This window comes from Adiantum capillus-veneris, chromosome 6, assembly GCF_014529385.1.
Source record: "Adiantum capillus-veneris isolate H3 chromosome 6, ASM1452938v2, whole genome shotgun sequence".
In the NCBI taxonomy this organism is placed as follows: domain Eukaryota; kingdom Viridiplantae; phylum Streptophyta; class Polypodiopsida; order Polypodiales; family Pteridaceae; genus Adiantum; species Adiantum capillus-veneris.
In genome coordinates, this window is record NC_140936.1 from 59,389,410 (window position 1) to 59,406,463 (window position 17,054).

The window sequence follows — 17,054 nt, forward strand, 5'->3', positions numbered from 1 at the left end:
TCTGAGCCTCCGAGCAACAACTTTAGCTTCCCTAACTTGGCTCAACCCTCTATTAAGGAAAACACAGTGCTCACTCCAGGGATAAGCCTGACAGAGAATGTATCGATGACATCTACGGTTAGCTCAGTGCCACTACCTAGTGTCATAGTACCTAATATGGGGCCTCGACCATATGTGCCTCTAGCCCCTTATGCACACATGGCCCCCACACCTCCAATTGTACCACTTGTTTATGCTCCTCGAGTGCCGCTCCCAAGCCCTTATCCGAGTGGACCTATGCCCGGTTATGTTCCATATCCTGCATCATCCACACATATGCCAAGACCGGTACCCGTCCCTCTCCCACATATGATTCCAAGAGTACCTCCACCGGCCCTGCCTCCTCACATAGGTGACTTGGCAGCGTTTGCTCAAACCATAGGTCGATCTATCGCGGAAAATATGCGTCATGCATCTGATAGAGAGCCTAGAAGTAAGGCAGTACAAATTGCCAAACTCACGCAAAAATTCAATGGGGACGAAGATGCTAGAAAACACATTGAAGTGTTTGAACAAGTATGTGATTCCTTAGGGGAACGCAACGAACTACATAAGTGCAATGCCTTAAGCTTGACATTAAGTGGGAAGGCTGGAGATTGGTATAGAACCCTAAGGGTGGACGAGAAAACAATCTACCCTACCCTTCGAAGGTTGTTTCTAAAGGAGTACATACGAGAAGGTGTGCTTTGGGGTGTAGCATCTCAGCTACAGAAGGCCGAACGTAAGGAAGGAGAGTCAATAAGGGACTTCATTAGTCGTCTAAAGCACTTAAACTCTCGCTGCCCTATAAATGAGCGCTTCAACAATAACCAACTGCTTGATCGATTTATTCGAGGGTTGAGGAATGAAGGAATCTATAATGGACTAGTGATTAGAGGTATCACAACCTGGGAAGATGTCACTACCAATGTAATCCAATTAGAGGACAACTTGATGATAGCAGGCATGAGGGTGTCTACTGACACGAGATCCACTAGCTCACAAGCCATTGAGTATGAACCCATGACTGCAAAGCCCATTGCCAATGAGCCAAAGGTATTTGAGACATTCTTGACAGACCTCACCAAGGCAATCCAAGAGTCTCTTAAGGATAATCGACCCCCTCAAAATAGTCACAGGTATCCAAGAAGGGAGCAACAATGGTGTTCCATTTGCTTGGGTCCACATAGCACTAGTAAGTGCCCTAGGTTTAGAGTAAAATTTAATGGAACTTGCAACGCATGTGGTAGATATGGTCACCAAGCTAAGGATTGTTTAATGATCAAACGTATGATGGCAAATAGACCACCTGTAGCCTGGACGGATGCACCTCGAGCTCCTGTATTGATGCCTGCTCCACCTGTTGAGCAACTACCGCAACACATGGTCCCTAGATCTCAAAATGTTGTACAAGCTACACCGCTACCACCTCCTGTGCTAGGACCGCAGCCCCCGCATCCAAGAGTCGCCCCTATGAACCAAGTGGGTTGCGAGCCATCAAATGCTTATGCAGATGGCTGTGAGGAGGAAATAGACACTAGTATTGCCTACGGTCTTGATACATTGGAAGAGTGTCCTATATACTACATGGAAGATTGTTGGGGACAAGTCAAGCCGGTTTATCAAGCTGCTGCTCTCGCATCCAGAGGTCAAAATATCAACACCCAGGCTAGGAGGCCACCTCTTCAATGCTACGAGAGTGGTGGACCACATCGGGCAGCGGAGTGCCCTATTAGGCTGCAAAAGAATGCTGCACAGATGCAAATGAATCAAGGGAGCACGTCTGCAATGCCAATACTCACATGTAGTCGTTGTGGCATAGATCACTTGATTGCCCAATGCCCCTATAACCCAAATGCGCCTAAAATCACACCCCTAAATTTGGTCGAAATTGCTAGTGTGACGTCGCCAATACCACCCGTCGCACCCGCTTATGCGATTACACGGTCCATGCTTCAAGGGCCAGGCCATATCCTCGAAGAGAGAGATACAGCGTCAGTTATCCAAGCAAAGAAAAAGAAGACACGAAGGACGAGGTCGCAGAATACGGGAAATTCAAAGCCAAGTTCCAAAACAAACATAGGAACAGGAGATGACCCCGTGTATATGAATGACCTCGAGGATGATTCAGATTCAGTCGAGACAATGGAGACTAGAACCAATACCACAAAGGGAAAGACCGACAAAGAAAACAGTAACATGGAACCAAATGAAAACCGAATAAGAGAAAACCATAAAGAGCCTCTGAAAACACCACAAGTGTTTCCAAATCCAATCCAAGACCCCCAAGATAAACCGCAGGGGCAAAAAGGGAAGAATCGTAAAAAGAAGATTGGGACGTACCCAAACCCAGTAGACGAGATTGAGCAGGTGAAACATCTAAGAGGTTTAGTGGAGGAGACTCAAAGGAAACTAGAACCAGAACCCATGCATGTCAAAATTCATGACACAGTGTTTCCCACGCAAGTTCATCCACCCCACATGAACCATAGACCGTTAGCCATATCTAGTATCATCCAAGAAGGGAGTGAGGACAGGACATCAGAAAGTGAGCATACACCCTTCTTGTTGGAAAGGATGTTTAACGAAGGAATACCTGATCCCATTGAGGAATATGAGATTCCATCCTCACCAGTTCCTAGTCAAGGACCTACACCCTGCAAAACGCCAATGAATGTTGCCAAACTAGTGGACTTCATGTCTTCTGAGGTCCGAACCACGATCATAGCAAAGCTGTATGGAGATCCTGAGTTATTCCTTGCACTTCGAGCATTCCTTAACGGAGAGCTACGAACGGGATTACCGCAGTTTGCGCAACCAAATAGGCCTGACTCAATTATGATTGATGAGGAAAATCATGTATGATCACTTGACTTAGATGGACACGAGTCTGTGATCGAGGTACCCATTAACGAATTAGGACAGTATTTTGAAGGCGACGAGTCTAATGCGACCCTACCCATCACTACCAAGGGATTAACTATAAAGGGAATTCTTGATGGTGGTGCAGGAGTTAGCATCGTTACAAAAGATTGTTGGGAATCCATGGGAAAACCCCGCCTCAGTGTTACTAACATTGTGGTAAAGATGGCAAATGGTACCATAGCCAAACCTATGGGGATGCTCAAGGATCTTAAGATCAAAGTTCTAGGACACAAGGTACGACATACGTTCATTGTAATGGATTTCTCTAAACACCTTATGTCATATGAAATGATTTTAGGACGACCATTCATGAGGGAAGCACAAATGGTTCATGATTGGTCTAAAAATCATGTCTATTTGCAATTCCAAGACTCGATCCTTTGAGTGGATTTGGTGACTGGTAAGGTACACCCCTTAGGAAGTAAAACCATTATTGATCATCGCTCTGACACCACAGTTCACTCGGCCCCACTACAATATTGTTACACTTGTAAGAAGGATACAGACATTGGCCAAGATTCTCCTTATATGGATATCCTACCTGGGATGACTGAGTCGGACAATGTGGATTGGGTCCACCTAGCAGCAACCATAGACACTTGGGGAAATAGGGGGACGACCTGGGTAACACCTGAGGGGGATGAAATTCCTATACCCTTAAATATGCTACAAGCAATGCATATCGCTTCCGACAAGACTCATCCTAATGTAACGAAGAAAACATACAAGTGGGTCCCTAAAGCTTCTTTAGTGACCATAGCTAGTGCTAAAAAACAGAAGCCTTGTAAGAAACGTACCACTCGCTCCAAGAAAAGTAAGCAAATGTTGCGATGGATCCCTAAACGACTATTGGAAGCCCAAGGCTATTATCAAGGAAATGATCAAATCTGGGTGCCAAAACGTAGATTGTGCTCTTACCTATCACCTGACCCAAGTGAGCCCAATCCCGTAGCTCCAAAACGAATCAATGATCGTGGAAAGAAAACAATCACAAAATGCTACACACCTAGTCCAGAGCTAGTTTGGGTACCAAAGAAAGAACGATTTGTTCCACCTAGCTCAGGAAGGGGGGAGTCCCATGAAGCTTCTAGCTCCCCATGTAATACACCCATAGAGGTAAAAGCTTCTACACAGCCTCCATCTATAGTAGTGGACCTCCATGAAGCTACAAAAGAATCCACACCTCCCAGTGTTCAAGAATCACCTGATGAACCACTTCAAGTTCGATCCTGGAAGAGTACCTTACCACCCTTGCAACTTGACGAGGCACCTAGGGTAATAGAAAACTACTGGCAAAAATCCTCACCTATTACCAACTGGAACAATTGGTTTCAAAGGGTGACAAGCTCATTTCAAACGGTATGATCTACCCAAGGAAGGGGGGAGTGTTTGCTGACTGTCATCATTCATTTGTTTCCCTCTCAACCTTTCTCCCTGACCTCTTAATCTCCGATTTAGGGAATGTACATATAAAGCTTTATACTCACAAAAAAAAATTTTTTAAAAATAAATAAAGAGCAAGAGAAATTAGCAAACGAGTATGCACATTAAAAGTCAAAACATTGACTCGGACCTACACATGTCACATCTGGTACAGTGAAACAGAAACCTATGCCATAAAACACCTTTGATCCTCATCACTTGAGTGATGGAGGGTAGGTAAGATTAGTACGATAGGAGTGTTTCTGTTTTAGAGTTGAGTGATTAGCAAAGTTCTCTTTTCCCACTAATGTGCCTCCTGGAGGTATTCCTTTTGTTTCCTAGTGTGTACAGGAGCGTGTTGCTATTGATAGGATTTGGACCTTCATGGAACCTTTCTCTCGTTCACACTTCAAATCAAGCGCGACCATCAACACAAACAGGTGTTTCTTGTCCATTAGCATTGCCCTTATATTTTTGCATCCATGTTTGTCTGCTTTGATTGTGATTGGTAGCATAATATTCAGCGCATTTGCTTGGTATCAAACATTTAATTCAATGTAATGTTTTGTCATAATCACTTGTCTAGGTGTAAAAATCAAGCAGTCCGACTAAGCTAGTTTGACCAAGCTAGGTATTAGAAATCTTCTCTTAATACCATGGGGAATGCCTTCCTAATAAGCAATGGTTACTTAGGTTCTTAATCCGATTTAGGCAGCATTGTATGAAATGTACTAGGGCTTTCTAGTGGGCTTAACCCTATTGACCTTTAGCTTAAGTATTATAAAGGGAGTTTACTAATGTGATGAGCCTGGGGAGTGTAACAGTGTTATATGACCCCCCAAAGTTACAAAATTAAAATGCTGAAAATGAACACACAAAAAATCAAAGTGCCACAATGTAAAATTTTAAGCTGGAAGAGAAATCCCTGCTTAAATTGGTACTTCACTCACATGTATTGCCTATGGTACTAGAGCCCTAGAGGTTCCCAGTGTGGGCGCTTTTCCTTGAAAAGCAAAAAACCCAAGGCATACAAGATAAGCACACACATCAAATTGAATCACTGTGAAAAGACTTTGGGGGGTCAAAGAAAAAGTAATCAGTCAGGCGATGATTTCATGAGAAATTCCTTTTATGGTAGCTTAACTACAAGGTTTTCTAGATATAGCCTCTAGTCAGCCCTCGAACATGAATACTTGGCTCTCGCGATTAAACAACTTAATTGACCACAAATAATTAAGAAGCTTACCCATGGTATTAATATTCGATCTCTAGTGCCTTTCGACCGTCAAATTAGCGACCCCAGACTTGTTTAATTTTCTACCTTTACATCTGTTTATGCATTTGATTACATTGCAATTTAATGTTCATTGCTAACAAATTGTTTGAAATTCTTTGACCAATCAATTTTTCTACCTAAAATTGCAAATGCTTTTTAAGAGAATGCCATTACTGTGCCAATGTTGTTGGATTTTGCAGTGACTGAAGAAGGCTAAGGACATTCATCTCAAATGCTCTTCCACCTCGACGAACCAGCTTCACCTCAATAGCTTCCGAGAACGGAATCTACATCAGGAAGGGGGGCATGTTAACCCTCACGGCACACAGACACCCTATCGCCTACGACGGACACCATAACCGTATTATGTATTTGGTAGAGTCAGGTACCGGGCTTGTCGGACCAATAGGAAAAGGGTAAGAGTGATCGCCGATGAGAGGCGCACTCTAACTGGGACATTCAAGGGATTAGTTGGCTAAGCATGGGCGCCCAAGTGTGAATGGGGTGAGCTCATATAAAAGCCAACTAAACCTAATTTTTACTCATTCTCTCATTTGTGCAATAGAAGAGTGCTCTTGCTCCATCTCCATCTCCATCTTCTTCTTCTTCACCTCCTTGTGTGTGTGCGTGTGTGAGAGAGAGAGAGAGAGAGAGAGAGAGAGAGAGAGAGAGAGAGAGAGGGAGAGTGTGTGTGCGATCGAGCATTACGAAGGCACGACAGCGGCAAAGCGGTTGAGCGCGGCACGACTGCAGCTTCTTCTTCATCGCGGCGAGGAATCCACCACGAAGGCGAGCGTAGAGCGGTGAGTGACACACCCTTTGCTCTCTTGAGCTTGCTAGTTTAGGCTTGTTGTGTGCTTGGAGCCATTTGTGGCTCGCACACGGTGTATTGGCAAGTCCCTTGCTTCGACAGTGCGGCAAGGAGCGCACACCTACATACACACCACATTTATGAAGACCCACCTTCACTTGTCGACCAAGAAGAGCAACTCATCCCTGGAAAAATAGTTGATCACAAGACCACCACTACACACACTGGCATGGTTTATAACCGCTACCTTTTGACTTTCAAGGGCCACCCTAGAGAGGATGCCAAATGGATGCCTGAAAAGTTTCTTCACAACTTCCCCGACCTTCTCCACACTTTCCATCACTCACGGTCCAGTTGATTTCTCTATTGAGCAACTGAGGATAGTTGCTATCCTTGGTGGGAGGGATGTTTTGAGATTGGGCACCCTCCTGTTGTAGTGGTTAGCTGCAATTGGGATAGTTGGCGTAATGGTTAATTATGTGCTGTCTATTTATTTTCTAATTGAGTTGATGATGATTTTGTATATAGAGTGGAATGCGGGGAGTTGATGAAGAGGCGCCGGCAGTTACTCTTGGCCATTTTATATTTGCACAGTATTTTAGAATCTCATTTCAATAAGCCACTATGGCTCTATAAATAATTCTAGTGGGAACTCCCCTTATGGGTCATGCAAGAACTAATGAGCTTCACTCATTTACAAAAGTGAAGTGGTTGTAAAAAGAGGGGTCTCAATTTTTGGCACCTTAAACTCACAAATAATATATTAAATACCAACTCCACAAGAGAGGTGCCAGGGAGTTTGGGGCTAGATTTAGGCCTTTCTCTTGCAGATTATCTTCTCTACTCTCTTATGCTATGCTCTATTTGTTGTGTACTCTCTAATTTAGTCTCCATCTCTTACAATTCTCTTACACTCTCTTACAAGCATGTCTATGTCAATTCTATGTTCTGTGTGTGTGTGTGTCATAGTCTAGCTGTGCGTGTGTGTGTGTGCTTGGAAATTGGGAAAAGAGGTGGACAGGTTGATGGTGATGTTTAGGAGCATGTGTTGAATAGCTTAAGCAGTCGATCTCCCCGTCTTCTCCCAACATGTATGTAGTCAGGCTGCAAGATGACAACGTTGCTTATTCTTGAACTTTTTAGGCAGGCAAGACAACAAGTCCAATTCACTTTGAGATTATGCATTGCAGCTGTTTGTAATAAGGTTGCGTTTGCTAGCTTCATGCGACTGTTGTTAAGACCATTTTTCTGGGTTCTTTTTTTGATAGGTTGCAAACACCACAGCTTCCGTAGATGGAAATGTTGGGAGCTATGATATTGCATTCCTCTTGCCAAGCCTCATAAATATGTTGCGCACTAAACCATGAAGAAGCAATAGGATAGAGTTGTAATTTCCATCTATTCATAGTTTGAAAAGTGGCGTTTTTCTTATGTCTTTTGTGGTTAGCACGTAGCGTAGTAGCAATTGCCATTGAGAAGGCCTACACTTAAGTAAAACTGTGATACAACAGATATAAATTAGTCCGATTGAAATTAGAAAGGACTAATATAATGAAATTGGACGACAAAAAAATTAGAAGGGATTAAAATAGGATAAAATAGGATAAAAAATTAGAAGGGATTAAAATAGCATGTTAACGTGTCACTGAATTTGATGTCCCGGACAATGCTAGCTAGCACAATTTTGACATATGCTAACTAATACAATAGCCTGAGCTACATCTCCAGGATATATGATGTATGATATATCAGTAGAAAGCTCTTGAAACAAGGAATCCAAATGTACAACCTTTGACAAATTTTGATATTCTTTGTAAAAATTTTACCGGATGCCCAATTATTTTAAGATGTGCTAATTTGAAAAATGCTAACTAGCACAAAAAGCATGTCACGTTAACATGGTTTCACCCTATAATGGAAGTAGGCGACAAATCAATGTCCAAAGAACTATTGCAAACCATAGTGGAACCTTTAGCTAATACTGAAGAAGGGCATGCCAATGTTGGAGACAAGTTGGAACAAAAGGACAGAATCTCTATAAATAAAAAGAGTTTGGTAGTTGCGGTGAATTTTCTAGGCATAGTGGAAGAAAGAAATACACATTTTAGAGATGGGACGCAAGCATTGTTCGTGGTGCATATGTAGATGTTCCAATTCTTGATCTAAATCAGCGAGCGTCTTTCTTTCAGATGGATTCTCTAGAAGGTAGGCATTCTTGATTATATTTTGTATAGCTTGAAGCTTGTCCTTGTTTGTATCAAGTCAAGTTTGTAATAGACACAGAATTGGTTGCAAAAAATACCGAGTTGATTTGCTCCAAGGGCATGTAGATCTGGTATTTAGGAGTTCAACTGCTCGCCAAGGCCGTATGTCATGCTCTTTTGGCTTGCACATATTTTTTGGTCTTCTCTCATATGATGGTCGAAGGGCAAGACCCCAATCTATAATGCCTTCTCTTGGTATTCCCTCTCTAGTGAAGTCAAGCATAATGTTCAAAGGGTGAAGGTCATTGTGAATAACTCCATTGTCATGTGCAAATGCCAAAGCTTTTATTAGTGCATGAATCAAAGATGAAGCATGATTGATGATGAGCCTGCATTGCTGCAACTCCAGTTCAGTTGGTTTTTTGTTTTTTTCATCACCCGTGGCAAGTACAATTTCACTGATGCTTCAAGAAGGTGCACGCACACACTCCATCAAATCGCCAAGGGAAGGTCCATTGAAATAAGGAAATATAAGTGCCCATGGTGATTGAATTGTATGTGTAAGAGCACGCACAATACCTCGGTGGTTGAGGTCAACATTGCTCTCGATTGCGAATGATTTGACTTGTTGTTTTGCTTGACCTTTGAATTCCTTATAGCAGTACATGTTGTTGGACGGAAGGAAAGAAATCCCTTCGATTTTGCATTCGTAAGTGTCTCCATATGACCCAGATCCTAGTTTCCTTCCTCATTTTATAGCCTCAAATGGAATGCCCAAGGTGACAGAGCAAAATGAGTTCAATATAGTTTTCTGAATTTGCAAACTAGACATGGATCCTCTGCTACCTCAAAGGGTCTCCTTCCACAATTTCTTGTTGAAGGTGTTCTGTGTGTCAATATTCCTTTTGCGGGTGGATTTTTCCTTTTCAAACTTCCAGCAGTTATACCAATGTTGTAATTTCTCCATTTGTATGTCCTCTGGTAAATCACCTCGCAGGTCGATAGCACACTTTGGCATGTCTCCAACAATACTAAAGAGAAGGTGTTGCACGTCACAAATATCTGCACCCTCAGACTTCAAGGCTGTTGAGTGAACCACAAATAGCAAGGCTTGCAAGGGCCGCTCATCTCGCAAGGTTGTTGTCATCTCGTCCAATGTGAGGGCATCCACTACCCGCACTAATTGTGTGCGTAATCTCTTTTTCAATTGCACTGCTTGTTTGGGATGCATTTTACCTACAAGCACTAAAATGACATTATGAAGTATTGGCAAGAGCAATTATCACTTTATAGCTCAAAAGGGGAGCTAGATTTTCTGCAGCAATGAAAAGTATTGTATTGACAAGGAGGAGGGAATGGAAATCAACAAATTATTGTCACTAATTAAATTTATTTAATGACATCAAATATTTGATAAAGCAGTGCAGTATGTTTGGTCAAGGTCCATACTTGTAACCTAGTAGGGGCCCTCCACATACAAGCTAACAGGAAGTGCAATTGTTTCACATTGGATGGCATGCTAAATGTAACAACTAATGGGAATTGTGCTCCTACAATGGTGACTATAATAGAAAGTGGCTCGATTAAGCACAACGACATGGGGGTCCAAAGTGATAGTCAATGTTGCAGTACGGGACGTGATCTTTGCAGTCGGTAGGTTACACCATGGAATTGTATAACCAAATTCAACTTTATAGTTTAAAATGGGGGTGTGTACAAAGGAGACAATCACCACAATGTGTCTGAATGGGAGACAACAGCATTTGCAATCGAGAGGACGATTGGTGTCGAAGTAACAAAGTAATCATGCTTTTGGTGTGTCATACAGGTTTCTATATCTACTCTATAAAATAAATAAATTCAATTTTACAGTTTAAGACGGGAACGTACACAAATGAGACAATGACCACAATGTGCTAATGGGAGATGATGACATTTGCAATCGATAGGACAATTGATGTCGAAGTGATCAGGCTTTTGGAGTGTCATACAGGTCTCTATATTTATGCAACAATAGAAATAAATTCAGTTTTACAGTTTAAGATGGGGGTGTGTACAAATGAGATGATGACTACAGTGTGTGAATGGGAGATGAGGACATTTGCAATCGAGAGGATGATTGATGTTGAAGTGATCAGGTTTTTGGAGAGTCATACAGTCCTTCATATCTACCCAACAACAGAAGTAAAATTCCTTTTTCTTCTTAATACCCTTAATTGATATGTACACAACAATGACCTCACAATACTGAACAATGTACTAGCAATCAATTGATCCCTGGATTTGCAACAACAATGTCATAGTATTGTATAATAGATGACCAACCTTGATCACCAAACAATGGCAAAGTTTTAAGGAAATATGTTTTCTTAATAAAAGACAATACAAAAGTTATGCGTTAATTGACAACATGGAATTATTTGTTGCAGTATACCATATAACAAAGCAACATGTACGTGCAAAATGCTAGTGTTTTTTGTGCAAACATCGTGCACAGAATGCTAGTGTGTTGTGGAAAAAAACCATACATAAGTATGGTGTGGAGTTGGCACAATTCTCCACATTTTTTACAATACCGTAAAAAATGTGCCCTTCCCCCGCCACTTTTATCCCCTCCAGTGTTGGAGGGGGACATATGCTTTTCCTCTAGTGTTAGAGGGAATAGTTTTTTTATAAAAGAAATTAAAAAAATGACGATAGTTTGTTAGCTTCGCTTTCTTGCATCTGATTCAAGGAACATTGGCAATTTCCATGAGTTCAATGTTTAGATGCTTTACACAGGGAGCAAGTACGCGTGCAGTACTGTCGATATGCATTATAGAAAAATTTGAAGTAGGGTTCTATTAAAGAACTTTAAAAAAAACCCAAACATTGGCTTAGACAAAGATTGTAGTAGTTAAGTTCTCAACATGGGTCAATTTAACTTTTGAGACGTTTAATATCACTACTAATTACCAGCTCTCTCTCTCTCTCTCTCTCTCTCTCTCTCTCTCTCTCTCTCTCTCTCTATGAGGTTGCTAAAAACAGCGCGTCCACACACACACACAGATGCAAAGTTACAACTTCTCTCTCTCTTTCTTTCTCTCTCTCTCTCTCTCTCTCTCTCTCTCTCTGAAATCAATTCTCTCTCTCTCTATCTTTCTGTCTTTCATTAGCGCTCGCAAAGATACAGTCTCTATCCCTCTCTAAAACAATGTTCTCTCTCTCTCTCTCTCTCTCTCTCTCTCTCTCTCTCTCTCTCTCTCTCTCTCTCTCTCTCTCTCTCTCTCTCTCTCTCTTCACTTGGTAGCACGTCATTGAAGGGGATAATTTAAAATAGAGATGGTGACACATGACCTATAGAAAAAGCATGGTTGTGGGCTTAGCGACTTGGTAGCACGTCATTGGAGGGGATAATTTAAAATAGAGATGGTGAAACATGACCTATAGAAAAAGCATGGTTTTGAGCTTAGTGGTAGAGAGAGAGAGAGAGAGAGAGAGAGAATTTACATTCGGTCGTGTCTTGCTGACCTAAGCTAAGAAGTAGCACAGTGCTTTTGTCGTACTTTGCACATAGCGGGGCCATCGCAACCCAATGTACTTGAGTAGCTTCAACATCAACAACTATGAAGGATCACTTCAGCACCCCTCTAGGGTTAATCTTCTCTGAGTTGATCTTCTTACTAATACGTCAAAAGGGTATACTTTTGTATGAAATCAAAAGGATATATTTTTGTAAGAAAGGACTAGCATGGCCACTTCAAAAACGTAATTGGGTGCTGCTCAACAGTATAATCAAAAAGCCTTAGACTAACAACATAATTGTGAATTACTTCAAAAAAGTATCTGGCTATTGCTCAACAATATAATCGAAAAGCCTTAGACTAACAATATCATCGTGAATTACTTCAAAAAAGTAGTTGGCTGCTACTCAACAGTATAATTGAAAAGCCTTAGACTAACAATATCATCGTGAATTTTTGTGTGTGTCTATATTTGCATCTTGCGTCTAGCTTAAGATGCACGTGTAGGTGATTACAGACTGTACTCTCTCTCTCTCTCTCTCTCTCTCTCTCTCTCTCTCTCTCTCTCTCTCTCTCTCTCTCTCTCTCTCTCAAAACGCAGCCGTTTTTTGACCTAGTAGACAGCAGTCCACTCTTTTGATCAGAACTTCTTCATCCGAACTCCGATTTGGGTGATCTATAGCCTCAATCGAAGAGCACGAAGTCCTCTACGCATTGATGTAAAGACAGAAATTTTCAGAGTTATGGAAGGCGTTTCTGTAGTAGCATTTCCGAAGTGAACAGGTTCAACAAAATTGATTCTCATCTCCTATTTTACATACAATGTCTTCCGGCACTCGCAAGGGTTCTTCTTCTTCAACAATGTCCACAACCATTGTGGAAAATGATCCAAAATCTCCTAAGTGTGGAGATAGCAACACAACCACCCAACCAACGACATCGGAAACCATGATCATGGCGTACTTGGTATCATTGCAAGAGACCGTAAACAAACAAGGCGAAGACTTACGAGCACTTGCAATGGAGAATGGCACACTAAGGGTACTTGTGGTTGAGAACGAGAATCTCAAGAGGACACTTGAGATGCAAACAACACGTTTGATGCAACTTGAAGACGAAGTCAAGGAATGTAAACGCTCTCTTGTGGACTTGAATGCTTTGAAGGAGCGAATGAGCAAAGTAGAGCATGACCATGTATTGAAAGAGGAGAAATTTGACACTATAAGCCGGGATGTATGCGACATGAAAAATGTATGCACAAACAAGTCTTGGCTGATGTATGTGGTAGCAATGTGGTTTCTAATTCCTCACTCATGCAAGCTATGGTTTAAACAAAGAATGTTGAGAATGTGGATGTGGAGGAGTTGAAGGAGCGGGAGCGACGTTCCAAGAACATTGTTATTCGTGGAATTCCCGAAGAGAAGTTAGAGACACCTCCTTCTCTTGCCATTGTTATTGAAGATTTCTTCAAAACCCACTTTGGCATGTCCAGAGTTATGGTCTATGGAGCACATAGAGTGGGGAAGCAAGGAGCTCCTCGCTCGGGAGAACGGCCAATTGTATGCACCATGCCGGATGAGACCAAGCGAAAGATTATCCTTGATAATAGTTGGATCTATTTGAGGGATACAAAATGTTTTGTATGTGAAGATCGCACTATTAAGCAACAAAATATGCGTTGCAAGGCATATGAGGAAAAGAATAATAAAAACAAGGAGATCTCTCATGAAGAAAATGTGCCCAAGGAGGAGGCACATCTCTCAAGCAAATAGGGATGCGTGACCTATGAGACCGAGTTACAATTGAAAATATGCTTTTGGAATTGTAATGGATACCCATGGAATGCGGGGGTTGGCATTGATGAACTAACAAGCAAAGCCGATGTACTTCTTGTTGAAACTTGGGAGCATGATACACAAAGGATTAACGGCTTGGAGGATTACAATGTACATTCATTGATGTGGTCAAAGAATCTCAAGCAACGAAGAGGACAAGGAGGGTTAGCATGTATGGTTAAGAAAGGATTGGAAGATTTTGTATCAATTGTGAAAGATGACAAGTACAAACGTTATGTATGGCTGAAAATTATGACATCAAAAAGAGCACCCATTTTTGTAGCCGGTTGCTACATTCCTCATCATGATTCTCCCTTTTATGCTTGCATGGATAGAGATCAACCATTTTCTGATTTGGAAGAGGACATTGCTTATTTCAAAGGTGAAGGTGATGTTATTGTATTTGGGGATATGAATGCTCGCACAAAAACATTGCAACATGATACTCAACAATTTGATATGCCATACATTTCAAGGGAGTTGGAGGAAGTTCACTTGTATGATCGTACTTCAATGGATGAGAAAGAGCCGGATCACTATGGAAAGTTACTTTTACACATGTGTAATAGCACGGGTATGCTCATTGCCAATGGTGTATCTTTGTGGAGTGGAACCAATGGATTTACATGTAGGAGACATAATGGGGATAGTGTGATTGACTATATGCTACTCTCTGAAGCCATCATGTATCGCATAAAGAGCTTTATGTTTGGTCAATGGACCCCGAAATCCGACCATCGCACCTTATGTATCGACCTTTCATATGAAGAAGCAACTAAGCATGATAATCTCAGCCAAAGGAAAGAGAAGTTATCACTATGTATGGATTTCAAACGGGCACCAATGTACATTGAAATGGTTGAGCAAAAATTATGGATGACAAAGCTTCAATGTGATGCACCATTGGAAACTAAATGGGAAGCTTTCAAGAAAGCTATTTGTTCTTGTGCGGAAGAATGCTTTGCCATAAAGCATCTCCATGGTATCAACAAAGATAGATCACGCAAAAGGTGGTTTGATAAAGAATGTCAAGATGCTCGAAAGTCCTTGATAAAGCTTGATGCAACTATGGACAAAGACAACTATCAAAGTCATTTGCATACATACAAGGCATTGATTCAAAAGAAGAGAAGAAGATGGGAAGTAAAGCAACAAGAATTTCAAGTCCAAGAAAAGGCACATGCATGTGAAGATTTTGGAGAAACTTGAGAGGCAAGCGGGTTGAGAATTTTGGTAACTTGAGTCTAGTGGATATGTACACACATTGTAGGCAATTATATGAGCAAGCAACTACTGAAAAAATGCCATTATATGGTTCACTCCCATGTATGCCGTCTTTTTTTACTATTGAGGATGTATGCGGTGGGCTTGAAAAGTTGGCCACTCGCAAAGCGGGAGATCTTCAAGGTAGCAAGCCGGAGATGATCAAATGGACGGGAGATTTTACCCATGAGTGGATGTGTGATATGTTCAACCTTGCACTTCAACATGGTATGCCTTATGATTGGAGTACTAATTGGGTTAAGCCTTTGCATAAAGGAGGGGATGTAAAGAATGTAAGCAACTACCGGACTATAATGATTGGGTCTCTTATGGCAAAGTTGTTTGGGTGCATAATGGAGATGAAATTGAGTGATTGGGCTGAAGAGAATGACAAGCGTGCAAAGGGACAAGCGGGTTTTCGTCGATGCCATAGCACCATTGATCATCTTGTCACTCTTCGTGTTCTCATGGAGGAAAGTCGGTTGAAAGGCAAGCGATTGTATTGTTGTTTTGTGGACTTTAAGAAAGCCTTTGATATGATTCCACGTAACAATTTGTGGAGAAGGATGGAAGAACTCCAAGTGCCAAGTGAGTTTATGCTTGCGGTTTCTCGAATCTATGAGAAGGTGATTTGTCAATTGCGCATGGGAAGAGAAATTTCAGAAATTTTTGTAAGCACTATTGGGGTTAAACAAGGATGTCCATTGTCACCAACTCTCTTTGGTCTATGCATCGATCAATTGGAACAAATGGTACTTGACTTTATGCAAGAAGAAGGCATTGAAGAGGTCACTATTTGCAATGCGGTAATCATGCTTTTGTTGTATGCGGATGATGTAGTGCTTCTAGCACACACTTTAGAAGATGCACAAAAGCTTATGGTTGTCCTTGAGAACTTTTGCTTGCATAGTAGGCTGATTGTAAATGAATCCAAAACAAAGGTTATGCTTGTGAAAACCAACCATAAGGAGAAGCCATGCATTGTGTACAACAACGAGACACTTGAAGTTGTTGAGAGCTTTAAGTACCTTGGCCTTGAGGTTCCATCCAATCACAAGTGGCATGAATGTGCTATTCGTCGTTTGGAAGCGGGAAAGAGAGCATATTATGCATTTGAGAACATGTGTAATGCGGGAAACATCAAGTGTTGGGTTCTCAAGAAGTATCTTTTTGATGCATTGGTGACACCGGTTCTTCTTTATGGAGTTGAAGTGTGGGGCGGGAGCATCTCAAAGTCTACTTGGAAAGAGTTTGAGAACGTCCAAAAGCGTTTTCTTACAAACTTTCTCCAAGTTAAGACACAAACACCATATATGCTCCTACTTCTTGAGTCGGGATCTCTTCCAATTGAGGTTATGGGCATGGAAAGGGTTGTGGAGTACATGATAAAGATGCGTCAAAACCCCTCACATCGACTTCCTACAATTGCATGGGAAGCAAGCAAAAAGTTCAAAAGACGCATAAAAGCAAGATCTTGAGCACGGGATGGATGCAAGACATAAAGAAGTGGTTTGGGAGATGGGATGCATTACACTTGCTACATGATGCTTCAATTGACTCTCAAGTGAATGAAGCTTTTCTACAACGCCAATGTATTACGGCTTGGGAGAAATCCGGTGGGTCACGCTTCATACATTACACCACCTATATTGCCCCCAACTACAAAACCATGTTCTTCGCTGAGAGAGGAAACCGTACTCACACTTACATGCTTGAGCCTATTCCCTTGTCTGCGATACGCACTATCGCAGCAATTCGGCTTAGCTCCCATTTCCTTCGATGCAAGATAGGGCGTTG